Raw genomic sequence first — 18,390 nt, forward strand, 5'->3', positions numbered from 1 at the left:
ATTAGTATCCTGCATACTCCCATCAGCCTCATGGGAATTCTTTAGCCACTATGGCTCCCTGTATACCTTCCTTATTATATTTTACCCTTTCATAAACAAAAAAGCCTGTTCAGTGTCCATACATACAGGATGTCATTTGTTGCTTAACATGCCTTTCTTGAATGACAAACCTGCTTGGAATGTCCATTTATTAGACAAACTTATCCTTAGATTCAACTTAAGCATTGCTAGCTATAGAAAATCTTCCTTGACATCCTCAATTGGGGCAGCACAAAACTTCTTTGCTGACTACTTAACCCGTGTGTATTATGTCTTGCCAGCCAGGTCTGTAAACTTTAAGAGGAAAAGACGATGCCTTACCGTACATCAGTGTTTCTCTTGCATAGTGTAATGACTGGTTCTCAGTACATGTTTGTTGAACGGAACTGAACTGAGAAGATAAGACACCATCCTTATTCTCAGGGAATGCAAGTTATCTTTTTAAAGCAAGGGAATCTTGTTTCTCCAACTAACAATATAAGACAACTTAGGGTAATTGGCAATTGTTCACTGCATAAGAAATGACCATATGTGGAATGTCTCTGCATTTTTATAAAACTGCTGTCCAACAATTATCCATTATGTAATTCAGTACCCTTTTTATATTCATTCATTTAAATATATTAAAATACAATCAGCCCAGTGGGGAACACAGACAGCTAAACAATTATAATGTAGCTTGATGAGAGCTGTATTAGTGCAAAGCACTGTTGCTCTTGGAGTAGGCAGGAAGAGCTTCGGGAGGCGGGTTAATACGAGCTTCCTGTCAAGGGAGATTAGGAATCCCAGTTAGGGAGGTGAAGGAGAAAGATCATTCCAGGTGGGAGAGAAGCAGGCATAAAGTTAAGAAAGTGAGAGAACTTAATACTTGGGGACCTTTATCCAAGGACAGGTGTAGTTGTGGGAGGGAATTAAGTGGCAGGAAAATCAAGTAGAAGATTGTCTAGGTGAGATGAGCCTTTTTTATTTCCTTCCATCTGGGTAATTTTGTGTTTCCCCCTTTATAGGGCCGAGAAGCTCAGAACTAATTTTTTGCCCATTGCAGCACCTTCCTTTCTCCTACTGGCCATTTGTGATCACGTGGCTGCTTTCTTTTCCTATTTATTTTTTGTTGTTATTTATTGCTTTTTTTTTTTTAAATTATTGGAAGCCATCTCAGAGCAATTTCTGCAACCAGTGTGAATTTTTAATCTTTTTTGGAGGATCTGAGTTTTGAAAATTGAATTGGAGCTCAAGAAAGGCTTTAAGGGGGGACGCCTAGGTGCTTAGTGGGTTAAAGCCTCTGTCTTTGGCTTGGGTCATGGTCTTGGGATCCTGGGATCAAGCCCTGCATGGGGCTCTCTGCTCAGTGGGGAGCCTGCTTCCTCCTCTCTCTCTGCCTGCCTCTCCACCTACTTGTGATCTCTGTCTGTCAAATAAATAAATAAAATCTAAAAAAAAAAAAAAATGGCTTTATGGAGGTCAGATTTGTACTGCAATGATTAATGTCCATCTCAAAAGCAAGGAAAAGGCAGGGATTCCTCATTCTGTTCATTGAAATAAAGCTGCCTCAGAAGGCTTTTGTGAGGGCAGAAAATCCTCAGACCAATAGTAGCTTCTCCTCCAGGGTTTAAACCCACAGATTGATATCTGCACAAGGAAGGCATCTGGGCATCAGAGTAGGTAGTATCTACCTCTCCTGCCAATGTCTACTGAAGAATGATCCCAAGAGAAGAAGCTAGAATGTGTCAAGGCTCATGTCCAGCCCAGCCCTTATGGGAGACATCCCCAGAGAGCACTGCTAAGGCAGAGCTGGGCTCTGAGGACTATGTATTTTCTGAAGGATGCTTGCTGTCACTCCAGAATTTGGCTTTTAAAGGGGAACCTTATAAAGCCACATTATTTTCTTCTTTGCCTACAATCTGAGCAGCTGAATAATAGCTGAGTGGGCATAAAGGGCTCTGGTGGCTTTGGTTTTTCATAATTTTAAGGGTTTTATCCATTTGAATTTTTTAGTTTTGTAAAGTATTGATATCCCTTATTATTAGTGCCATCAGAGACCTACAACTGGAAAAAAAAAAAAATCTTACAGGAAAGGATGCCAGTTGATCCCCTCATTCTTACAGGGTTTTTTTTTTTTTTTTTTGGCCAAATGTGATTTTTGGCAGGTTTTATTTACATTGAGTGTTAGGGAACTTGTTTCAGGAGCTACTGAAAAAGATTCTTAACCTCTCCTTAAATAGAGTCACTCAGTTTTTGTTTGCTGGGTTCTTTCTCATTTGACAAAAACAATCTGCTGCTAAGATGTGTTTGAAAACCGATGACTTTCTGTAGCACAGTTGGTTCCATGGGTCAAAGGTCAGATGTTTTTGCATGCAGACAACTGAACCACCAGGGAATCAGATGACATGCAGTTCCGTTTTCTTTCTCTGGAAATTAATAAATATTATGTATGTGTGTAAGGCATACTTATTTATCCACGAGTGAGCCATATACAAATGCATATGCATTCGAGATTAAAGTTTCAATAACCAAAAACCCAGTAACCTCTGCATAGTAAACTTCCCATGACATTGATTTTGCATGAAAAATTCACCCTCAAAAAAATTTGTCCTTCTAAAGGAAAGCTCCCATGCCCAGTTATTTCTTTTTTCCTAAACATGATTAGTTTTGATTCTGTATCCTGTGTGTGCTTGAAGGGTCCATCTACTACTCACATGGCTCCTACAGTTTAGGAGAGACCCCAAAGGTTCTGCCTCACCTTTTATTGTTCTGTTGACAAAGAGGTAAATACAGTCATCTTGATGGTTTTGCTTGAGGGGACCAAATGTTTGATCTCCTGCTTTCAGCTGAGCTGAAGATATACAGAACACTGTGAAATTTGTTAATCTGTCAATGCCTTTTCTATGCAGGGGGCCCCAGGGCCTGGGGTTTCATAGTGAAATCAAAAGGAGCTAATCCTTCCCAGAAGAGCCCTTGTTTTAATGGGAAAGTGTCTGCCTGAAATGTCTCCGTTCCACATGGATAAAAGAGAAATCTGCTTTCCTCTGTAGGGGCAGGGGGATAGAGATAAGTTGGTTTCTGTGTTCTGAGCCAAGAGGGTTGGAAATCCTGCCTTTTCTCCTTATGGAGTAGCTTTTTTAGTGATTATCCTGGAGAGTAGGTGGTTCAAGAGTGGTAACAATGCAATCCCTTCAGGGATAGGATTCATACCCTGGCTATTAGGGAGTGTGATGAAGAAATATGAATAGAGCCCTAATAAGTCATCTTAAGAGAATTGTGTGTCCCTGCTGATCTACGTGGAGCCTGGCCTCATTCCTTCCTCAGGGCACAGGAAGTGGCCCTCAGTGAAATAAAGATTCATTACTCATTGAACAGAGTTTCACTGTGAGTACAATTGTACTAAATGATACAGGTCTATTACAGATATCTAAAACACAAGAGAAAAAACAGATCTATAGTTAAAATACAAACAAAATACTCCAGAGGCATGAAGAAAGCAGAAAATTCAAAGGGAATGCCATCCTCATTCTGCCCAATCCTTAACATCCACAACTAGACCAGTATCAGTGTATAGATCCACACTTTCAGCTCCTGGTAATGTTGTGTAGATGTAGTCCAAAGAGGTGTCCCCTCTGTAGCAAGGAATCCTGTGGGCAGAGCAATGATATGCAGAAGCGGGTTCCTGGGATGATTCTAGTATTAACAGTGGAGCCGCTCAGTCAGTAATTCGGATACAAGCTGTTATTGTTCGGAGTTGAAAGGTATTCTAGATGTATTAGCAATTAATAAGTACTAGTAGCTAGTTAACAGGTATTTCTTGATGTCCTAGAAGTATGCCAGATACTATGGAGCATGGCAGGCTGGAAGGTGTTGTCCCTGCTCTCAGGCAGTTTATGACTCAAGTAGCTGGTGGTCTGATGTGGGGCAGAGGATCCTGAACTTACGCACTTGGGGTGATAGGGTTCTGCCACCTACCAGCCAGGGAACACGGGACAGTTCACTTGGGACTTTGAGAATGCTAATTTCCTCATCTCTGTAGAATGGAAGGATGCCCCTTGCCCTGCCTAAATTGAAAGGTTTTTATGAGGATCAAGGGAGATGATAATGGCTTTGAAATCCTCTGAAAGCTACAGAGCCCTATCAAATGCAAGAATCAAGAGATTAATCCACATGCAAAAGTCAGCCTCCCTACTTCTGTGTATGCACATTCTCTTTGAAGAGTTTTTATAAGCCGGTCATGGAAAGGATTTTGAAATCTTTTCCCCAAATTCATTTTGTAATCACTCATGGGTTCAGCCCATGTGTCGACATATGTGTGTGATAAAACCTTCCCACATGCCTTCCATAGTGCTAGTTATCGGAGAAACCAACTTCTCATGATAGATATGTAACTGTAGATATGCTGGGGTTTAATTCTCTTTCAAGACTCTTGAGTGCCTTCTTGTAGATGTTGGTCCCTAGCTCTCCCAGGTGTTGATAGTTTAAGTTCCTGGTTTAGGCAAGAGAGTGGGAGTTAGCAAAGTCTCTATGGCATGTCTACTGTATCCCTAATAGTTATCTTTCTGACAGAAAAAAAGCCCTGAGGCAGAAATTAATAGAGTGTAATTATTCAAAGAAAAACTATTTGGCAATATTTTAAATGATGTTAATTTGGCCTTAATGGGAGAGATTTGAATGTTAAATAAATAGCAATTTCATCATTAGGGACACATTTACAACACAGGAGTTTAAAGGAAAATGAAAGAGTTGCAGAGACTGTCTTCAGAAGAAATTCAATAAAGACATCTTCAGGTGAATATTCTTGAAGCGCTTTCAGAATCTTAAGTGAGGTGTTTTCAACAGCCAGCACTAATGGAAGTTCTTTAAATAGCATGTTGCTGGGATGTATCTCCTATACAGGCAATGATTTTAGGGCCTTATGCTACTAGTATTTGAAATAGTTCCATGAACAACCACAAATTAGTGTAAGTCATGATGTTTAGTTGATCCTGGCGTTGAAGAGGTCGCACCCCATGTCCTTCTGGCTCATGTTTGCTCAGTTGCCAGCCCAGAAGCAGAGGTGACCTAATATCACCGTGCCTCTACTGCACTGTGAACCTCTTGCTTTTTGTTCTGATTTCTGATTTGGGCTGATTTCTCCCAAATGAGATGCTTGCGAGAGACCCTATTGCCATCGTGGTGGAGATAAACAAACCTTGAAGTACCAAGGTGTCAGGCTCTTCTGGGCTAATTTTGCCTCTTCCTATGTCGGGAGGGCGATGCGGAGCCTCATTCTCCATGGGTCTTCATAGGGTCCCCTGTGGGCCTGAACTATTATTACTCATAGTAATTACCAGTTCAGTAACTCTCCTTGGGATGGCTTTTCCTCCCTCATTTCCTACTTTCTAGTTCTACCTCTTTTATTCCTTCTTTTGTTGAGAAATTGATCATTTCTCAAATGCAAACAAACAAAACAGCCCCCCACTGAAAACTGAGCAAAACAAAACAAAACTACCTGCATAAAACCCCTCATCGCAGTCTCTACATTTCCAGGCAGAGGGAACCCAACTCAAGGAAACTAAGAGACTCTCAAATTTATTGAGCGCCTATTATGTTTACAGTAATGTGATCAAATTGAACCATCCAAGAAAATTAGAATCAACTGCATGCCCGTATCAAATTTCTCAATCCAAACCCTCAGTCCCATCCCTTCTAACTTTTCAGGGACTGGCTTTACCTATTAGCCTTCTTCCCCTATGTCTTCAGCATGTTCATTCCTATTTTAGACTTCCCATCAGTATTGAAATACTTTAAAATATCTACTCTCCTTAAATCAAAAAAAGAAAACAAAAATTTCTTTGAACCCCATGTTCCTCTCTATAAATGTCCCATCTTTTGTTCACAAGCAGATTTCTTAAGAGCTATCTATGTTCTTTCTTTTTAAGATTTTATTTATTTATTTCACACAGAGAGAGACATCACAGGTAGGCAGAGCAGCAGGCAGAGATAGAGGGGGAAGCAGGCTCACCACTGGGCAGAGGACCCTGAGATCCTGACCTGAGGCGAAGGCAGAGGTTTAACCCACTGATCCACCCAGGCTCTCCAAACTGTCTGTATTATTTATCCTACTTTCTCATTTTCTTCTCTTTAACCCACCTGAGACTGACTTCTGCCTTGTCTACTCCATTGAAAGTACTTACACCAGTTCATCAAGATGTCTTTGACTTCCGTCCAGACTACACCTCTCCATCACTCACTCAGCGGACCCTTCTGCAGCCCCAGGGTCTCTAGCTGCAGCGCATCCCTGAGCACACTGGGCTTTGCTCCTTTCACAGTGTGTGCTTCAGCTCCTCCTCCTACCTCTCCGGCATCTTCTTCTTCCTCTCCTACTCTCTGGGCTCTTCCTCTGCCCACCCTTTCAATATGGGCTGTTCTCAGAGCTTTTCATCGGTTCCCTTTCTCTGCTCACTTCCCAGGCTCTCTGAGCAATCCCATCTCATTGATTCTCCAGGCACCAGTTCCCATTCAGATGCTGATAAGTCCTCTGTGCCTCCTGCTGAGACAGAGCGGCTCGCGGAGGGGCTGTTCCTTTCCTGAATGCCCAGCAATCCTTGAGGCTTAGTGATCTCTTCACGCCATTCAGGGCTTTGCGGTTCATGTCCCTAATGAATGATGAAGACTTGTTTTTCCCCAAGAGATCTGCAGAAGCTCCATGAAAGTTACAATACTTGTTACTTGTGAGGCCAGCATTGTACAGAATCTTTTCCCTTAATCTCCGAGAATTGTTCTGTCATTTGCCCCGTTATTATAGCACAACTATTTGCTTTTCTAGTAGTACATGAATGGGATATGTCTGGCTTCAGGGTGTCAAGTTGTTTTCGTTTTGTGTATCACCTTTGGGTAATTAGTAATAGCTGCATAGAAGGCTGTGTTGTTGTGGTTCAGTAGGAAAGACTGCTGCTGTTAATTAGTGGTGTCTCCATGGGCTTGAGAAGGAAGAGTAGTGGCATGGATTCTGGGCGCAGTATATTTTATAGGATGGGTGGCACTCGTTGTGTTTAATTATCCAGGAGCCTCATGATTAGATGCGGCCTGTGCATTCTGGTCTGGAAATTAGATATGTTGTCCGGGGGACCACGAGTGTTTCTGTAATTCAGCCCAAAGGAGGCAGATCAGCCGCTCTCAATCTCTTCCATATTGGAAAATATGCAATTTCCTGTTTTCAAAGCAGTGATGCATCAGAATGCTCTTTCCAGGTAACCCCACCACCAGTTTTTAACCCACCCATCAGCAAACTGAAAGAATGGTTGTCACAATTGATTTGTGGTGTCTCATATTTATTTCCTGCTAAATGGTTGACTGCTAAGCTTGCATTTTATTTTCTTTAATTCTACTTTAATCTTCACAGGATCTCGGTGTGATGGACATTATTCTCTTTAGTGTTCCATGGAGAATTTCAGAGAGGTTCAGAGAATCCCCCTTTGTCCTGGAGCTCAGTGACGGCAGGGTTGGGATATGATATCAGAGCTGCCTGGGTTCATAAGGAATGACAAAAGAGGACAGTGATCTATTTCTCATTTTGTTTTCCCAGTCTGAAGAATCTTCACATTAACCCTGCATCGCCTGTTTTTCCCAGAAACTTTTCCAGATGCTGTAAAAGTGGAAGAGAGGTAGCTGTTGCCTCTATGGTGGTAGACACCAGGGGCAGGGAAGCCTTCCTCCCTCCTGGTTCTGTGGATTGTTTGTCAGGATCTGTTTCAATTTTGTTTCAGATCAGAAACTTTCTGCACCATTAACCCAAGAAAGTCTTAATGGGATTCAGTGCAATGCAATCATGCCTGTACCTCTGAGAGCTGTCCCTCAGAAGCACTTAGAGGATTATTCAAAGACTCATCGCTAGGGTGGGGGCGGGGGGGGGGTGGCGGGGTGAGTGGCAGCATGGTTAATCTTCGTTACCATCTGGGGCTCCACTTTCTTCAGCTTTCCCCACTTACCTTGTACCTCTTGCCATGAGTTACCCAGTTTCCATCATGTGCTTCTTGGCACAGCTTCTCTGGAGTCCCATTCCTGGGTGCAGAGGAGCTACTGAATCATGACCCAGCTGGGTCTCCCCATTGTCTTTCCCTTCCAAGTCCCAGTAAGTTCCCCACACCCTCTCTTCGGAAGCATAGCTCCCAGGAAGATGCCTTTCCTGGGGCCTTCCCCTATTAAAGATAATTGTATTGTAAAAACGACAGTGCTGATAATAAAGGCATTTGGGCTCTGGACTGAGAAGAAGACTATTAAGTCCACTCCTCTCCCCATTACCATTCTAACTAGGATACAGATCTATTTATTTCAGAGTTTCAGCTTTTAAAAATTTTAATTGCTCTGCCTTTACCTCTGTAGCTAGCTAATGGGGTAAACAAATGCTTTGGATTTAGCAAGCAACTTTTAAGAATCTGATTCTGAAACCCATCATAATCATCGGTTAAGAACTAAGGTCTTTTTAGAGTTTAATAGTGGCAGAGCCAGTGGCTGATCGATCTGCTTAATTTGATTGAGCACCTACTGAGTGCTCTGGGCAGTGATAGGTTCTGAGACAGAAGGATTAATAGTTTGTTCATTCATCCATTCAACAAACATTTGTTGAGCACTTAATGTGTCCCTGTTATTCTAAATGAAGGGCATATATATATATAATGGTGTCTTCATTTTGTTTCAGACTAGGTGAGTGGGTGGGACTCTATGGCCGGACTCTTACCCTAAGCAATGTTCAGAAGCTCTTGAGAAAGTGCTGGGCTTTTTCTCAGGTTAAGAGAGACTCATGAGGCTTGATATGATCAAAGATACTTTTCTGGAGAAGGTAAGGCTCGAGCTAGACCTCCAACTGGAGAATTGACTTGAGGAGTCTAAATTTAGGACCATCCAGTGCTCGAAGGAAGAGACCATTCTGTGGTAGGAGACAGTGCGCCACAGGATGGGCTGGGCAGGTCGATGGAGGAGAGGGGTGGGCAGTACAGCATTCCTGGGTTTAAGTCTGGTCTCACCATTAACTCCCTCAGTGACCCTGGGCCCTCACCTTTATAAACCAGATACAGGTGGAATGGATCCAGTTTCAGGAGCGTGAGGGACTGGACGAATTCTCCCAGCCACTCAGCCTCTTCATCATCCATTGTGGACACCTCCAAGGTATCACTGTAGGATTCCAGAACTTCATGGAATCCAGTGTGGAAGGCAGTGGGGTACATGACTCCAGAGTTCCCTCCTAATGCTACTGTTCCACAAGTCTGCTCACTCTCCAAGATGCTCCGTTTAGTTAAACATGGCAGGGATGGGCAGGGGACTATTATTCAGAAGTATTTCCCAACTTATTTCTCCAATGTCAGAAGCAAAACGAAAGATATTTAGGTTGTAGCTAATCCCTTAAGAGAGCTGCTGAACCGGGATGCCTGGGTGGCTCAGTTGGTTAAGCACTGCCTTCGGCTCAGGTCATGATCCCAGCATCCTAGGATCGAGTCCCACATCGGGCTCCTTGCTCGGCAGGGAGCCTGCTTCTCCCTCTGCCTCTGCCTGCCATTCTATCTGCCTGTGCTCACTCTCTGTCCCTCTCTCTGACAAATAAATAAAATCTTAAAAAAAAAAAAAGTTGCTGAACGATTCTTTCCTCCTTTCCTTTCACACACATCTACTGAGGGCACAAGGTGGATAGTACAATAGATCAAAAATTAAAAAGCACAAAAGTAAAGGTTCCTAACCTAGGGGGCCTTGTAGTCTAGTGAGAGAGAGAGATCATACGTATGCAGAACCATGAAGAAGATAAATAATTACATGCTGTGATCCAGCAATGAAGAAATAAACATAATTGCAAGAGCCAATCAGAGCGAAGAAGGGACTTCATCAATTCATTTATTCTGTCAGTCCCTTGACAAGTATTTCCGGAGTTACTGCTATCCACAGAGCATGGGACCCCACGTCGGAGATTTGATAGTGAAGGTGATAAACTCCAGCCCTTTTCTCATGGGAGTTTATGATTCACATGATTCCCATCTCTGATAGGTATTAAAAGGCAACAATAAAATAAGAGCGTAAATTAGAAAACTCTGTGCATGCAGACCTGTGTATTTGTGTGCATACACACCTGCATATGTTCATGTAAAATACCTCCAGATTCTGCTTTTGAGATGGGGACATATGAAATGATTTCATGACAGGTGGATCCGTGCACACTCTTCCCTCCCCCTTTCTAAACTGGGAGTCGGAAGGTCTGAACAGAAATCAATCCCAGCAATTTATTTTTAACTTCTTTCTCCTTAGCCGGGATTGATTTTTGTCTTTGTGATCAATGGCACAGAGAAAAGCTCCATGGCCCGAGCAGCTGTTCAAGCACTTGGTCTGGTCGGCCCCACATCTATCGAACAGAACATTAGAAGCCGATTATGGAAGTAATAGAATGAAGATGTTTGAAGGATGGGCCTGATTACCCCTGCCTTCCTGGGAGGAGTGCCTACAGGCAGGGGGTTGCCTGTGCTCCAGCCCAAGAGAGCGGCAGGGCTGGGAGACAGCAGGATGCTGCTATCCCCAGTGGGCAGAAGCCAGTAGGAGGAAGCCAGGAAGGGCAGGAAAGCACTGGGGATTCACTCCCCCTTTGCCAGCCTGACTCCCTCCCGCCTTTCGCCTTTCATTTTTAGCACTCTTTTTCTTCCTCCAACTATTTCATCTTTACTATACCAACTGCTGTTAGGTTTCGGTCTGCAAGTGAATCATCTGTTGCAAAATAGAAAAGAGAGAGAGAGAGAGAGAGAAAACTGCTTGGCTTTTTCCCTCTCCCTGCTTTAAGATTTTTTAAAGTTGTCTGATTCTTTCATCTCCATTCTCTCTGTCCTTGTTTTCTCTAATCCAGTGTGTATGTGACAGGACCGTGAATTTAGCCGCTTCCTTTCTCTTCCTGGCCTTGTAACCTCTGGAGGCCAGGCAAGATTGCTTCCACCTTGTCCCCTGAGAAATGTCCTCGGGAGGGGTGCACACCTCATTGCAATGCACAGTGGTAATGGCAGCGAACGCAGTTGGCGTGGAGAGCCTTCGAACCCCAAGGCCTTCTGTCCGAGGCTCCGGAATAAACGCCTGCGGTTTTGCTGCTTGCCCCAGGTGGCGATTGCTTCCAGATTGCAGTAGGGAGAAATGATCAAAGTGCTCTTAATATGATTGTGTTTATTATTTTGCTCTGCTGTGTAATTGGTTCTTAGGTATTCCATGTGTGCGTGGGAGGGGAAGCAAGGAAGTGGAGGCTTCCTTCCTTCCTCTGAAATGTCTGATAGGAGTCCTTGTGAAGTTGATTGAACAAAACCCTTCCATAGATAAAACACTATAAGCCTCATCATTTTCTTATTTAAGATGTGTTTTCTGCCTTCCTCTGTGATTTTTACCTCTTGGCTAATTTTCTTATTGAATAATCTGTAGTTCTTGCAGAGTCAATGTCATGTAATAGTACTAGTAACACCTGCTGAGTGGCTGGTGTGAGCGAGGCATGGTACTAAGGCATTTTGTTGTCATGATATCCTAGGAGGGAAGTCCTACGCTTACCTCCGCCTCACAGAAGAGGCACAGAAAGGTGAAGTTCTTTTCCTAAGGTCACACAGCCAGTGAAGAGTGGAGCAGAGATTTTGACCAAGGCTGTCTGATACCAGTGCACTCATTCTGCTTTTTAAATGAGAATCCCAACCTAAATACCCTTATACTTTGAGCCAATTAGGTCAAGGCATGTGTAAGGGGCAGTAAGTAGGAGCAGAAACCCTTCACATGAAGTAGCAGCACAAAACATGTTTGTGGAGTTATTGAATGACAACAGAAGAAACTGACAGCAGAGAATCTTGGGATGTGAATTGAAGAAGATGCTCGTGCTGAGGAAATCAGGACCTGGGATATGAAGGGATACGGAGCAGAGGGGCATGAGATTCTTAAGTCCCCACTTTGTATCTGGTGCATGTTGGACCAGTATGTTGTGAGTGTGCCCACTCATGGGAGGATGAAATTGAGATCTGGAAGCAGTTAAGTGCTTTTCCCAAAGACCCATGGTAGCCAGTAGGGAGGGGTGAGGAAGGTACAGAATCCATGTCTAGGCTTCTGATGCAAGGCTCTTTGTGAATTTTCACAACAAAGAACTAAATAAGTAACCAAAGAGGTCCAGAAAGATAAATTTCTGGTAATCCAGCTGTAACTCTTGGGCATTTTCTTGAAGCAGATCTACATTCTTGATATGAACCTCTGCAACGAGAAAAAAAAAAAAAAATCGTAATAAGGTTATTGAGCAGAGTGGTGTAAACTTTTTATTGGAAATGTCAAGCAAGAGTGAAGCATAGTGTTTATGTCAGATACTACACAGCAAAAACCCATAATAAAACCTACACACACCCCCTGTTTCTTGGCATACTTTCTTGAAGCAGCACTTTAGGAACCAATAACCAGTGACCCACCGTCTTGCATCTCACTTCCTGCAGTTTCTCCAGATGCGCCGCGATCTTTCTCTTCCTTCAAGATCTATCCCCATCATATCCCCACCTTTTCTCTCCATCCCACCCTTGCTTATGTAGAACACTGTAGTGGTATCCTGGTTAATCCATTGCTCCATCTTCAAATCCATCATCCCACTCAGCAAACAGAAAGTCCTTTAGTGGTGAGAACCCATTCTTCTCCAAAGGTAGTGGGACTGTCAATAACACTACATCCATATATATAATATGTATTACACATATATACATGTATATTATACATACATGCACATGTATATTACACATATATCCACATATATATGTATATGCTCTGTATTACAGGGTATGTGTGTGCATGTGTGTCGTGTGTACACTGATTTTGGTGATCTTAGAAGGAGCATGAAAATAAATATAGTCAATCGCTTCTCGGCCTTTTGGCTAAGATCAAGTGAAAATAACTAGAGTCAAATACTGTGGCTCTGAGGGGTCACTTGTCCAGCACCCAGCCTTTAACTGGCTCAGGGTACCAGAGCACTATCACCGGTGTTATGTTGTCATTTGTATATCTTATATGTTAGGCTTGCTTTTACAAAGAAATGGTAAACTCCTTGAGGTCATGGTTCTATGACTCCCATGGTAACTGATATAGCCTGGGCACAAGAGTGCTGGATAAGTTTTTGCTCATTGAATGGTATGTGCAACATATAGTAGAATTGGGGCCAGGACCCATCATGAGATGTCTAAACATGAGCAGTGTTCAAGGAATGATGGGGATTTGGCCAGATCCTTAATTAACATGTGGATTCAGCAGTAGGTGGAGAAGATTATCTTGAAATCTGCTTCCGTTCCCCACAGGAAAGCACACTCTCTTATCGTCATGTTATGTCGCCAAGCACTCAAAGGAGTATTTGATGTAAAATCACGACCCACTTGCAAAACCCATGCAATTATCACCACTTTGTCTTTTTCTGATCTTGACTCAGCAGACACAGACTGAAGCAGCCTGGCAACCTGAAAAGAGCCTGGGGATTCAAGGCAGACGTTCTGTGGTTGGCTTTGAGCCTCACCTTTTAGTAGCAAGGTGACCTAAAGTCAGGCCCCTTCATTCTAAAATGGGGATGTAATTAGACCTCCCTCACAGGGTTGTGCCCTGACCAAATGAGATTCAGTCCAATAGTAAAAACTAATGGCAGGGAATAGAGTCCTCTAGAAATATTAGTTGTTATGACATGGGTGCCAGTTACTAAGAGAGGGCAAAATGGGAATATAGCACATTATCTACCATAGAAAATAGTACAAGAGAACTGAAAGGTACCAGTTTCCCATAATTTAGAATAGCAGCTGGTAAGTGCAGTGAGAAGGCGACAAACAAAGAGTTCTAAAAATCAGAGGAAGAAAAGATGAATTCCCACTGGGAAATTGGGGTGGAGAGGCTTCCTTAGGGAGGTAGTTTGTGATGCAAGTCCCTGCGATTTCAGTGATGCTGCGGGCTTCTCGTGATCTGGGTCATGGTAAGTCCCTCAAGGTAATTGGTCCTAAATTAACCATTCTTTAGAAAGGCTCTGTAGGAGACACTTCAGGTTTGTTCGGGGTTGTAGTGTTAGTGGGTGTCGTCAGGATTTTGAGAGCCAAGTTCAAATCCAGGCTCGGCCACTTTGGAGCTGCGTGATCCTATGCAGTCAGTGAACTCACCAACAAAGTGGGACTGCAAAGGATCTCCTCCATGTGGTCATTGTGCATGAGAGCAGAGAGCACAGAAAGAGTGTGGGTGCAGAGCCTGACTCGCCAGTGGTGCTTCCGCCGATGGAGGACCGGAAAGGCCTGACACGAGGAGTACAACGGGGAGGCTCCAAGTAGCAGTTGGCATTTCACAAATATTCACGGCTCTCTTGGGGAAGTGGTGGTGTTTCCTGAGAAACAGCTTGACAGATGGTTTAAATCTGTCCACTGCTGTCCCAAAATTCACTCATGAGGCATGCGAGTCCCATGTTGAAGTTTTGCTGTCGTATCTAGCAGCCCACACATATTTCCCAGGCCGCCTGGAAATCCCAGGTCCCGAAGAAGCATCCCTGTTTCTCTAGAAAATTAATGACTTTGTTTGCCTTGCCTTTTTAGGAAATGGAAAATATCTTGAACATATCGGTAAAATTAATCATTCTCTAAGTGGCAGTATAGGGCCACCATTCATCTTGGGTGGCTAAATACACGTCTCCTCTTTATCTCAGCCTATCCATTTCCTGCTTCCTTTGTGACATCCTTATGGCCCACCAGTCTGTGGATAGCTATAGCCCCACTGGAGAATTTAAATTCTTCCTGCCCTCCACCCCCGCCAAACAATCAACAGAGTGGACCCGTCTGGATCATTGGCTTGATTTTTGTCTTAGTCTCTTCATACTGCTAGATACAGCACACAACAGGATCCTACATACAGATAACAGAATCTTTCCCACAGTTCTGGATGCTGGAGGTCCAAGATCAAGGTACCGGCAGATTTGGTGGCTAAAGGGAACCCATTTCCAGGTTCATAGACATGGGGCAGAAGGGGCAGGGGAACTCCACTGGAGCTTCTTTAATAAAGGCACTTATCCCTTCCCTGAGGACCCCACCCTCCTGACCTAATCATCTCCCAAAGGCTCCACCTCCAAATGCCATCACACTGGCGATTAGGTTTCAACATAGGAATTTGCGGGGAACACAAACTTTCCATCTACAGCAATTTTCCAGTGAAAAACTTCTAACATCTTAGGGTTTTTAGGTACATACCATAGGTCAATTATAACCTTCTGGTCATTACATTGTAGAACACTTTACAGTTCCATGAAAGCATTTTATTATCTCATTTACTGCTCTGTAAGAGAAGGGTAATTATTTGTTCCCTTTTTATGGAACAATAGCCCTGAAACTCCAAGAGATTAGTTACCATGCCAGTTGCCTCTCTGATAACCAGTGGAGCTGAAACTAAAAGCATGGAGGTCGCGCACACCAGGACCGCACACCCTTCTTCCTTCTTCTTCTTTCCCACTATTTTGTATTTATTTTCTGAAATTCTGGAAAACTAGAGAAAAGACAGAGACTGGTATCTGGCTTGGGAAGATTTCAGTCACTGAGCTAACTTCATAACGTCAGCCTATAGAGAGGAAAAAGGCTGTGAGAGGTCTCAAGTCAAAGAGAAAACTTACTTAGGAGGAAGAAGACTATAGATGCTAGACTCCTTGCAATATCTGCTCCGGCCTCCTTGGCCCCATCTTTCCTGAAGCCACATGAAACTTGCAGTCTACCTAGACCAGGGCCATTTCTGAGAGGGGGAGCGAGGGGATGTTTTGCTGATGAATTTTTAACATGCCACTGTAGGGTTTCCATGGGTAGTGCTCGCTTGTTTGCTTGCTTTTTTTTTTTTTTTTAAAGGCAGCTCTGGTATCCTGATCTGGAACACTCAAAGTAGACTGTTTAGGTTTTGGCTTTTTAGCTATTATATTAATTATATTAAATATAATTATACATAGGTAGGTAGATAGATAGATATTCAAGGGGCTCCCACCTTTTGTGCTCCGAGATGACAATTCAAGTCCTTATCTGTTCTTTTTTATTTCTCTACTCACCTTTGCCTTTTCTGTCTCCCTGAACCCTCCCCCCCCAAAAAAAAAGAATGTTAGGAGAGGGAAGGCAAGGACTTCCATTCTGAAGGGTCAAATGTACATTCCAAGAACTTCTTCCCCTCCCTCTAAATCATGAAAGCCAGAACACAAAGATAAGTCTTGCAGCCATTAATGGTTCAATCTCTAGCACGAAACACATTGGCTTCATTGGGTTCATAGGTGTTGTCTCCATGAGATCATCCTGCCCAGAGGCCCCAGAAAAAATTTCAGTCCTCTCTCCCTGGTCTCTTCTGACCAGGTAGCCCATGTGGCGACACCAGCACTTCCTAAAGCCTCCAGTTGGCATATATAAACTGCCACCGTGGTCAGCCCCCAGTCAGCCCCTGGTCAAGGGGTGCAAGCAACTGCCTTCTATCTTGGCAGGTGCATGTTCTATGCAGTGAGCATGTAGCATGTGGCAGTTTCAGATCTAAGGCTCTTTACATCGGTACTGTGTTTACTCCTCATGATAGCATGTTGTTGGGTTGAATTGATGTCTCCACTTCCCAGAGGAAGAACTGGGAAGGTTAAAGTAATTACCTGTCCAAGATCACCAAACCAGCAAGTGGCAAAAGCAGGACTGAAACACAGGTCTGGGATCCCAACCAATGTACTATAATGCTAAAAAATCAGAGGGAGAGCCTTCTTTGAAAAAATGTAATTGGAAATGTACCAAGTCTGGACCTTGATTGTATTTGAAAAAACAGACTCAGAATCAGGCGACTGATTTTTCTCCTAGGGCCGTGGGTAGACCTGACATGAGTCTTTCCCCCTTTGCTTTTCTGACTCGCCACCTTTACTCTCCCTTCCTACCAATCCGAGTAGGCAGTGTAGGTTCCAAGAAGTCTTGGCAAGGGTCGGCCCAGGTGACAGTTCTTTGTCAGTATGTTTTGGCCAACCTTAGTATTCACCTTCTCTCCAGCACACCCCCGCCCCCACACATACTACAGATTGAGAGAACAATATTGGCTTCAGTGTCAACCATCTTCTTCCAAATCTATTCTTGGTGAGGTTATTTTGGGGGTGGTTATGTTAGGGCCCCAGTTAAATATTTTATTGTGTTAGGGCCCCAGTAAAAGATTTTATGTGCAAATCTGTTCCAAAGAGGTTTCAGCCTCAGCACAGTGTACAAGTGGTAGGTAATAGATAGACCCACTCTTTCTAGAAACAGGCAGATAAAACTGCATATTATGTTAATATCACACAGCCTCCAGGACATAAAATGAACAAACATCAGTTTGACAAACACTAAATTCAACATCAAGGAATCTAGCAGAGGAGATGGCTTGCTGGTAAGATGTCATGTGGTTCCAGAACTCTAGTGTGGTGCCTTAGCAAAACATTTCTGGAAAACGAGCGTAAGCTGGCAGGGGCAATGTAGCCTGCTGTGGAGAAGCCCCCAGGACCATCCCAACACTTAGAGCAACTTCCTAATGAGACCGATGGTTATTTATTGACTTTGTGGTCCAGCAGTGAAATCCTGCTCCTTTGTTCTTGAGAGAGAACTGTGATCTTTGAAGGAATTATGTAGGTGGAGAGGAAGAGAAAGGCCTAACAATGTCAAGATTTATTTTAAATAATCTGAATAGAATTAATGAGCAAAGAAATTGGAAAAGTTAATTGTGCATCCTAACAACTGTGCGGTTCCCTTTTGTTTCTTGAAGGAGGAGGGGCTGCTGCAGGGGCTGTGTGGGAGTCGCTAATGGAGGCCTGTACAGGTGGCCACTTCCCTTGTGTAGGCAGATTATTCACATCATATTGGGCCCAGCAAGGTCCTCTAGCTAGAAAACCTTCTAAATGTCATTTCCTGCTTTTCTTGTGCCAGCCAGAATTCTTTCCACTCTGGTCCCTCTTATTCACAAATGCTAGTAGGAGCACTGTTCACTCCCGTGCAACAATAGAGCATTGATTTCTGAGGGCTGAGGAATGGATATGATTCCTCACATAAAAAGATTGGCTTTGCTCATAGGCATCTTCCCTGGTGAAATGGGAAGTTGAGTGACACGGGATCCATTCTCCTCCACAGAGGTCTGGAAACCCGACGTAGCCTGAGGGACCAGCATAAGCTTTGCAGTCAGACAGACTTGGGCTCAAATTCCAGCTTCACCATTTACTTGCAGTGTGTCTTTGAGTATGTTGTATAACTTCTTGAGGTCTCAGTTTCTCACCTGAACATAAAATAGAAGGTTAGTGTGTGCAGAGGAACAGGGTTTGGTATATACTAAATACTCAGAGTATGTTATATTATTAATATTTATGCTTTGTAGGGTACTGCTAATGTTACTAAA

At 43.3% G+C, this 18,390-nt stretch overlaps 1 protein-coding gene and 1 long non-coding RNA gene across 4 annotated transcripts in view; one reads left to right on the forward strand and one right to left on the reverse strand.

Annotated features, from left to right (window-relative positions):
- Nucleotides 1-9,159, reverse strand: part of LOC116573322 — a 34,415-nt gene extending 25,256 nt beyond the window's left edge. Inside the window, exon 1 of the long non-coding RNA XR_004278706.1 lies at nucleotides 9,062-9,159. This is a non-coding gene — a long non-coding RNA (uncharacterized LOC116573322). The remainder of the gene's footprint in view (nucleotides 1-9,061) is intronic.
- SORCS3 (sortilin related VPS10 domain containing receptor 3) overlaps nucleotides 1-18,390 on the forward strand; it is a 593,475-nt gene that overhangs the window by 452,800 nt on the left and 122,285 nt on the right. The window lies entirely within an intron of this gene.

Source organism: Mustela erminea, chromosome 14 (assembly GCF_009829155.1).
Source record: "Mustela erminea isolate mMusErm1 chromosome 14, mMusErm1.Pri, whole genome shotgun sequence".
NCBI lineage: Eukaryota > Metazoa > Chordata > Mammalia > Carnivora > Mustelidae > Mustela > Mustela erminea.